Below are 9,293 nucleotides of genomic sequence, written 5' to 3' on the forward strand. Positions count from 1 at the left end.
TTAATTTAGTATTATTTTGGACTATAAATTTTTATAATTAGTATATAATAAAAAAGAAAATAAAGTACAATAAGAAATACAAAAAAATAAACAAAAAAATTTCGTACAAACATAAAATATAATAATTACAACTAACAACATATATCATATGAACAAAAAAAATATAATAAGAAGTAAATAAAATTCATATGAATAAAAATAAATAAAAAAATAAAAAATTTTATACACAACATAAATATAATACAATAAAGGGTAGAAAAAAGAATTTATATGAACAAAAAATAATAAAAAATATCATAAAAATTAATAAAAATAAGAATTTATATCAACAATAGTTGTCATATGAATAAAAAATACAATAAAAATATGACATCAGTACACTAAAAAAATAATATCATAATACAAAAAATAATATAAAAATATTTATAAATAAATAAAAAAATACAATAAAAAACATAAAAATCAAAATATGAAAGAGAGTACTAAAAGTAATAAAAAAAATTAAAATATTTATCTTGACAGTGATTGTAACAAATCTGAAAGATTCTGATGAAAAAAAAATTGGAACCAAGAACATACACAAAGAACTAGTGTGAAAATTATATGGTTACTTACATCATTTTTATAGAAGAAAATGAAGGATAGGATTGGTAGAAGAGGAATAATTTTCTTACTTAATTTCTCAATTGTAATTAACCTTCTCCAACGTGAACGCAGAAGCTAGAATTTTTAGCTTCCTGTAAACGTACGTTTAGAGGCAAAATCACTTCTAGGTTCAGAATTCCAAAGAGTTGCTAAACATAAAGATGGGACGTTCAAAGCTCTTCTCTAACGTGAACTCCAAACACACCCTTAGCGGTGACCGTAAGAAGTGTTCAATGGAGTTATGACATTTTCTGTTCATCTTCAACAACCCAAGATGGGTAATCAATTTAAAAACAAAAACTTCTTAGAATACAAAAAACAATGTCACTTTTCTCTCATGATATAAAGTTTCTGTTTTGGTAATTTTGATTCTTTTAAGTCTTTTGTATATGATTTAACATCGTATTTCGTTAGTTTCATGAAGAGGTTGTCTTGTGAAAACTTTTCGAGACATACATAAGGCTTTGATTATGCAGAAAAAGAAGAATGTTAGTCATGCTTCATTTAGTTTATGACTTTATCAGCCTTTAACAATTAGCATGTAAGTACTGCTGTCTTAGATCCAACTTTCTGCCCTGTTTTATGTAATTAATCTTTCACTGTGTTACACCGTTGATGATAGCAAGGCTCTTATTATTTGATTTGTTATTATAATCTGTTCGTTACCTGATGTTCTCGGGTAGTCGGGTAGTGATGAGTAGGAGAGAGGGTAAGACCCCGCGCTGACGTGGAACGAGGGTCGGAGGGTGCTAGTGAGGTCATGGTTTGAACGGAGCGTGGGGGTTGGTCACCTGCAAGGATACTCCAACGATCAAGTCAGAGTCCGTACCAGAGGATAGCCGAATTAGGTAAAGAGTGACGTACCTCGAGGTGAGAGCTGTCCTCTCCCCTTATATACTATGTTGGGTGGGCCTAGTGATGGTCCAGCCCATTGGTGGAGGAGCTGTGAGCTGTCGCATTCCACGTGGGCAGGTCGTCCCGTACTTCGGATCGGGATGCCGGGCTCCGCCACGAGGACACCGACCCGAGCGATAGCGCGCTTTGGGTGGTAGGTTGGTCGAGCCTTGGGTCGAGTGTTGGGGACCGACCCGTTGGACCCCTTTGCTAGAGGTTTGAGCCGGGGCGGTGTCCCGACCCGGCGACTACTTAGGCTGGACTTGTCAATTCGTAACATTTCCCCAACGCGCCAGCCTTGAGGTTTGGGGCTCGTGGCTAGGCGCGTTTGTCTTATTCGCCAAGGCGGCAAACTTTTCTTCTTCTTCGAGAACTCGTTGGTGGCGTTTTGTTTCCTTCACGCGTGGTCGCCTCCACCCTTGTGCTCCTTTCTTGGCTTTCACGCTGGACATTAAATGCCCATCATTTCATTGATTTGAAATTTTGGGTGAAATGGCGAATATGCCTGGTGCACGGAATTGTGATCTCTGATAATGGCGCTAAAAACTTGGTACGCGCGATCGTGATTCACACTTTTATTCACAACTCCGATGCAACTAACCAGCAAGTGCACTGGGTCGTCCAAGTAATACCTTACGTGAGTAAGGGTCGATCCCACGGAGATTGTCGGCTTGAAGCAAGCTATGGTCATCTTGTAAATCTCAGTCAGGCAGATTCAAATGGTTATGGAGAATTGATAATTAAAAGATAAATAAAATATAAAATAGGATAAAGATACTTATGTAATTCATTGGTATGAATTTCAGATAAGCGTATGAAGATGCTTTGTTCCTCCTGAACTTCTGCTTTCCTATTGCCTTCATCCAATCATTCATACTCCTTTCCATGGCAAGCTGTATATTGGAGGATCACCGTTGTCAATGGCTACCGTCCGTCCTCTCAGTGAAAATGGTCCAAAATGCGCTGTCACCGCACGGCTAATCATCTATCGGTTCCCACTCATGCCGGAATAGGATCCATTGATCCTTTTGCGTCTGTCACTACGCCCAACACTCATGAGTTTGAAGCTCGTCACAGTCATTCCATCCCAGATCCTACTCGGAATACCACAGACAAGGTTTAGACTTTCCGGATCTCAGGAATGCTGCCCATGAAGTCTAGCTTATACCACGAAGATTTTAATATCTCGGACTCGGTTTTCTGTATTAGATATCTAAGAGATATACATTCAAGCTTGTTTTCATGTAGAACAGAAGTGTTTGTCAGGCACGCGTTCATAGGTGAGAATGGTGATGAGTGTCACATAATCATCACATTCATCATGTTCTTGGGTGCGAATGAATATCTTAGAACAAGAATAAGCATGAATTGAACAGAAAAACAGTAGTACTTTGCATTAATTCATGAGGAACAGCAGAGCTCCACACCTTAATCTATAGTGTGTAGAAACTCCACCGTGAAAAATACATAAGAACAAAAGGTCTAGGCATGGCCGTAAGACTAGCCCCAAAAACGTGATCAAGAGATCAAAAGATGAACTAAAGATAGTCTCAAAAATGATCTAAAGATGAAAATACAATAGCAAAAGGTCCTATTTATAATGAACTAGTAACCTAGGGTTTACAGAAATGAGTAAATGATGCAGAAATCCACTTCCGGACCCACTTGGTGTATGCTTGGACTGAGCATTAAAGCTTCCATGTGTATAGGCTTCTCTTGGAGTTAAATGCTAGCTTTTCTGCCAGTTTGGTTGTTTAACTCCAGCTTTTCTGCCAGTTCTGGCATTTAACGCCAGAAAAGGGTCTCTGACCGGCGTTTTGACGCCAATTTGGGCCATCAAATCTTGGGCAAAGTATGGACTATTATATATTATTGGAAAGCCTAAGATGTCTACTTTCCAACTCAATTAAAAGCGCGCCAATTAAGCTTCTTTAGCTCCAGAAAATCCACTTCGAGTGCAGGGAGGTCAGAATCCAACAGCATCTGCAGTCCTTTTTCAGCCTCTGAATCAGATTTTTGCTCAAGTCTCTCAATTTCAGCCAGAAAATACCAGAAATCACAGAAAAACACATAAACTCATAGTAAAGTCCAGAAATGCGATTTTTATTTAAAAACTAATAAAAACATAATAAAACTAACTAAAATATACTAAAAACATACTAAAAACAATGCCAAAAAGCGTATAAATTATCCGCTCATCACAACACCAAACTTAAATTGTTGCTTGTCCCCAAGCAACTAAAAACAAAATAGGATAAAAAGAAGAGAATATACAATAAATTTCAAAAACATCTATGAAGATCAGTCTTAATTAGATGAACGGGGCTCTTAGCTTTTTGCTTCTGAACAGTTTTGGCATCTCACTTTATCCTTTGAAGTTCAGAATGATTCGCATCTATAGGAACTTAGAATTCAGATAGTGTTATTGATTCTCCTAGATACAATATGTTGATTCTTGAATACAGTTACTTTATGAGTCTTGGCCGTGACCCTAAGCATTTTGTTTTCCAGTATTACCACCGGATACATAAATATCACAGACACATAACTGGGTGAACCTTTTCAGATTGTGACTCTGCTTTGCTAGAGTCCCCAATTAGAGGTGTCCAGAGCTCTTAAGCACACTCTTTTTTCTTTGGACCATGACTTTAATCGCTCAGTCTCAAGCTTTTCACTTGACACCTTCACGCCACAAGCACATGGTTAGGGACAGCTTGGTTTAGCCGCTTAGGCCAGGATTTTATTCCCTTCGGCCCTCCTATCCATTAATGCTCAAAGCCTTGGGTCCTTTTTACCCTTGCCTTTTAGTTTAAAGGGCTATTGGCTTTTTCTGCTTGCTTTTTCTTTTTCTTTTATTATTTTTTTCTTTTTTTCGCCATTTTTTTCTATTCACTACTTTTTCTTACTTCAAGAATCAATTTTATGATTTTTCAGATCATCAATAACATTTCTCCTTTTTCATTATTCTTTCAAGAGCCAACAATTTTAACATTCATAAACAACAAATTCAAAAATATGCACTGTTCAAGCATTCATTCAGAAAACAAAAAGTATTGCCACCACAAAATAATTAAACTATTTTAAAATTCGAAATTCATGTACTTCTTGATCTTTTTCAATTAAGACAAAAAAAAAATTTATTTAAGAAAGGTGAAGGATTCATAGGACATTCATAGCTTTAAGGCATAGACACTTAGACACTAGTGATCATGTAATAAGACACAAACATAAATAAAACATAAAGCATAATTTTCGAAAAACAAAAAAATAAAAACAAGGAAATTAAGGAACGGGTCCACCTTAGTGACGGCGGCTTGTTCTTCCTCTTGAAGATCTTATGGAGTGCTTGAGCTCATCAATGTCTCTTCCTTGCCTTTGTTGCTCCTCCCTCATGACTCTTTGGTCTTCTCTAATTTCATGGAGGAGGATGGAATGCTCTTGGTGCTCTACCCTTAGTTGTCCCATATTAGAACTTAATTCTTCTAGGGAGGTGTTGATTTGCTCCCAATAGTTTTATGGAGCAAAGTGCATCCCTTGAGGCATCTCAGGGATTTCATGATGAGGAATTTCCGCATGCTCTTGGTGAGGTCCATGAATGGGCTCTCTTGTTTGCTCCATCCTTTTCTTAGTGATGGGCTTGTCCTCATCAATGAGGATGTCTTCCTCTATGTCAATTCCAGCTGAATTGCAGAGGTGACAAATGAGATGAGGGAAGGCCAACCTTGCCAAAGTAGAGGACTTGTCCACCACCTTGTAAAGTTCTAGGGATATAACCTCATGAACTTCTACTTCCTCTCCAATCATGATGCTATGGATCATGATAGCCCGGTCTATAGTAACTTCAGACCAGTTGCTAGTAGGAATGATTGAGCATTAGATGAACTCTAACCATCCCCTAGCCACGGGCTTGAGGTCATGCCTTCTTAGTTGAACCGGCTTCCCTCTTGAATCTTTCTTCCACTGAGTGCCCTCTTCCCAAATGTCTATAACGACTTGGTCCAACCTTTGATAAAAGTTGACCCTTCTAGTATAGGGGCGTGCATCTCCTTGCATCATTGGCAAGTTGAATTCCAACCTTACATTTTCTGGATTGAAATCTAAGCATTTCCCCCGGACCATTGTAAGCCAATTCTTCGGGTCCGGGTTCACACTTTGATCATGGTTCTTGGTGATCCATGCATTAGCATAGAACTCTTGAACCATTAAGATCCCGACTTGTTGAATGGGGATGGTGAGAATTTTCCAACCTCTTCTTCGAATCTCATGTCAGATCTCCAAATATTCACTCTTTTTGAGCTTAAAGGGAACCTCGGGGATCACCTTCTTCTTGGCCACAACTTCATAGAAGTGGACTTGATGCACCCTTGAGATGAATCTCTCCATCTCCCGTGACTCGGAGGTGGAAGCTTTTGCCTTCCCTTTCCTCTTTCTAGAGGTTTCTCCGGCCTTAGGTGCCATAAGTGGTTATGGAAAAATAAAAAGCAACGCTTTTACCACACCAAACTTAGAAGGTTTTCTCGTCCTCGAGCAAAAGAAGAAAGAAGGACGGAGAAAAAGAAGAAATAGAGGAGATGGAGGGGGTTTAGTGGTTCGGCCAAGGTGGAGAAGTAGTGTTTGTGATATGTGGAAATGAAGGAGTGAAGGGGGTTTTATAGGGTAAGAGAGAGGGTGGGTTCGGTCATGAAGGGGAGGGTTTGGGAGGGAAATGGTTTGAATTTGAATGGTGAGGTAGGTGGGGTTTTATGAAGGATGGATGTGGGTTGGTGAAGAGTTTATGGAGAAGAGGGTAGGATTTGATAGGTGAGGGGTTTTTTGGGGAAGAGGAATGGAGGTGATTGGTGAGGGGTATTTGGGGAAGGGTGTTATGGGAAGGTGTGAAGAAGAGAGAGAGAGTTGAGGTAGGTGGGGATCCTGTGGGGTCCACAGATCCTGAGGTGTCAAGAATTTCTCATCCCTGCACCATTTTGGCGTGTAAACGCCCCCTTGATTGCCAATCCTGGCGTTAAACGCCAGGTTGCTGCCCGTTTCTGGCGTTTAACGCCAGCTTTTCTCCCCTTTTTGGCGTTTAAACGCCAGCTCTGTGCCCCTTTCTGGCGTTTAAACGCCATAAAGCTTCTCCTTCAGGGTGTGCTATTTTTAATACTATTTTTCATTCTGTTTTTACTTTTTCAGTTGTTTTTGTGACTTCACATGATCGTCAACCTACAAAAAACATAAAATAACAATGAAAAATAAATAGATTAAATAAAATTGGGTTGCCTCCCAACAAGCGCTTCTTTAATGTCAATAGCTTGACAGTGGGCTCTCATGGTGCCTCACAGATGCTCAGAGCATGATGATGGCCTCCCAACACCAAACTTAGAGTTTGAATGTGGGGGCTCTGTTTGACTCTGCATTGAGAGAATCTTTTCATGCTTCCTCTCCATTGTTACAGAGGGAGATCCTTGAGCCTTAAACACAAGGGAGTCCTCATTCACGTGAAGGACCAATTCTCCTCTGTCAACATCAATCACAGATTTTGCGGTGGCTAGAAAGGGTCTGCCAAGGATGATGGATTCATCCATACTCTTCCCAATGTCCATGATTATAAAGTCAGCAGGGATGTAAAAGCCTTCAACCTTTACCAAGACATCCTCCACAAGTCCATAAGCCTGTTTCCTTGAATTGTCTGCCATCTCTAGTGAGATTCTTGTAGCTTGCACCTCAAGGATCCCAATTTTCTCCATTACAGAGAGTGGCATGAGGTTTATACCTGACCCCAGGTCACACAGAGCCTTCTCAAAAGTCATGGTGCCTCTGGCACAAGGTATTGAGAATTTTTCAGGATCCTATTTCTTCTAAGGTAATGTCTGCCTAATCAAGTCGTTCAGTTCATTAATGAGCAATGGAGGTCCATCCTCCCAAGTCTTATTACCAAATAACTTGGTATTCAGCTTCATGATTGCTCCAAGGTACACTTGCTCTTCAGCAATGTCTTCATCCTCTTCAGAGAAAAAAATACTCATCAGAGCTCATGAATGACAGAAGTAGGTTCAATGAAATCTCTATGGTCTCTATATGAGCCTCAGATTCCTTTGGTTCCTCATTAGGGAACTCCTTAGAGGCTAGTGGACGTCCATTGAGGTCTTCCTCAGTGGAATTCACTGCCTTTTCCTCCTCTCCAGGTTCGGTCGTGTGGGTTACGTTTATGGCCTTGCACTCTCTCTTTGGATTCTCTTCTGTGTTGCTTAGGAGAGTGCTAGGAGGAGTTTCAGTAATTCTCTTACTCAACTGACCCACTTGTGCCTCCAAATTTCTAATGGAGGACCTTGTTTCAGTCATGAAACTTTGAGTGGTCTTAGTTAGATCAGAGACTATGGTTGCTAAATCAGAGTGGCTCTGCTTAGAATTCTCTGTCTGTTGCTGAGAAGATGATGGAAAAGGTTTTCTATTGCTAAAACTATTTCTTCCACCATTATTGTTGTTGAAGCCTTGTTGAGGCCTCTGTTGGTCCTTCCATGAGAGATTTGGATGATTTCTCTATGAAGGATTATAGGTGTTTCCATAGGGTTCTCCCATGTAATTCACCTCTTCCATTCCAAGATTCTCAGGATCATAAGCTTCTTCTTCAGAGGAAGCTTCCTTAGTACTGCTTATTGCAGGTTGCATTCCAGACAGACTCTGAGAAATCATATTGACTTGCTGAGTCAATATCTTGTTCTGAGCCAATATGGCATTCAGAGTGTTAATCTCAAGAACTCCTTTCTTCTGATTTGTCCCATTATTCACAGGATTCCTTTCAGAAGTGTACATGAATTGGTTATTTGTAACTATTTCAATGAGTTCCTGAGCTTCTGCAGGCGTCTTCTTCAGATGAAGAGATCCTCCAGCAGAGCTGTCCAATGACATCTTGGACAGTTCAGACAGACCATTATAGAAGATACCTATGATACTCCATTCTGAAAGCATGTCAGAAGGATACCTTCTGATCAATTGCTTGTATCTTTCCCAAGCTTCATAGAGGGATTCACCTTCCTTCTGTCTGAAGGTCTAGACTTCCACTCTAAGCTTACTCATCTTCTGAGGTGGAAATAATTTGGCCAGAAAAGCACTGACCAGCTTTTCCCAAGAGTTCAGGCTTTCCTTAGGTTGTGAGTCCAACCATATTCTAGCTCTGTCCCTTACAGCAAAGGGGAAAAGTAATATCCTGTAGACCTCGGGATCAACCCTATTGGTCTTGACAGTGTCACAGATTTGCAAAAATTCAGCCAAAAACTGATGAGGATCTTCCAATGGAAGTCCGTAAAACTTGCAATTCTGTTGCATCAGAGAAACTAATTGAGGTTTAAGCTCAAAGTTGTTTGCTCCAATGGCAGGGATAGAGATGCTTCTCCCATAGAAGTCGGAAGTAGCTGCAGTAAAGTCACCAAGCACCTTCCTTGCATTATTGGCATTGTTGTTGTTTTCGGCTGCCATGGCTTCTTCTTGTTTGAAATTTTCTGTTAGGTCCTCTCCAGAGAGTTGTGCTTTAGCTTCTCTTAACTTTCTCTTCAAGGTCCTTTCAGGTTCAGGATTAGCTTCAACAAGAATGCCTTTGTCTTTGTTCCTGCTCATATGAAAGAGAAGAGAACAAGAAAATATAGAATCCTCTATGTCACAGTATAGAAATTCCTTGAGGTGTCAGAGGAAAAGAAGAATAGAAGGAAGAGGTAGAGAGGAGAGAATTCGAACGTATCAAGAGGGAGAGAGTTCGAATTGCACATTGAGAAGGAGTG

At 39.9% G+C, this 9,293-nt stretch overlaps 1 non-coding gene across 1 annotated transcript; it reads left to right on the forward strand.

Annotated features, from left to right (window-relative positions):
• Nucleotides 1–8,481: 8,481 nt before the first annotated feature.
• Nucleotides 8,482–8,589, forward strand: LOC112739279 (small nucleolar RNA R71). The gene has a single exon (XR_003170212.1). It is a non-coding gene; the product is annotated as a small nucleolar RNA R71 (small nucleolar RNA).
• The last annotated feature ends 704 nt before the right edge of the window (nucleotides 8,590–9,293 follow it).

Source organism: Arachis hypogaea, chromosome 13 (assembly GCF_003086295.3).
Source record: "Arachis hypogaea cultivar Tifrunner chromosome 13, arahy.Tifrunner.gnm2.J5K5, whole genome shotgun sequence".
Classification (NCBI taxonomy): domain Eukaryota; kingdom Viridiplantae; phylum Streptophyta; class Magnoliopsida; order Fabales; family Fabaceae; genus Arachis; species Arachis hypogaea.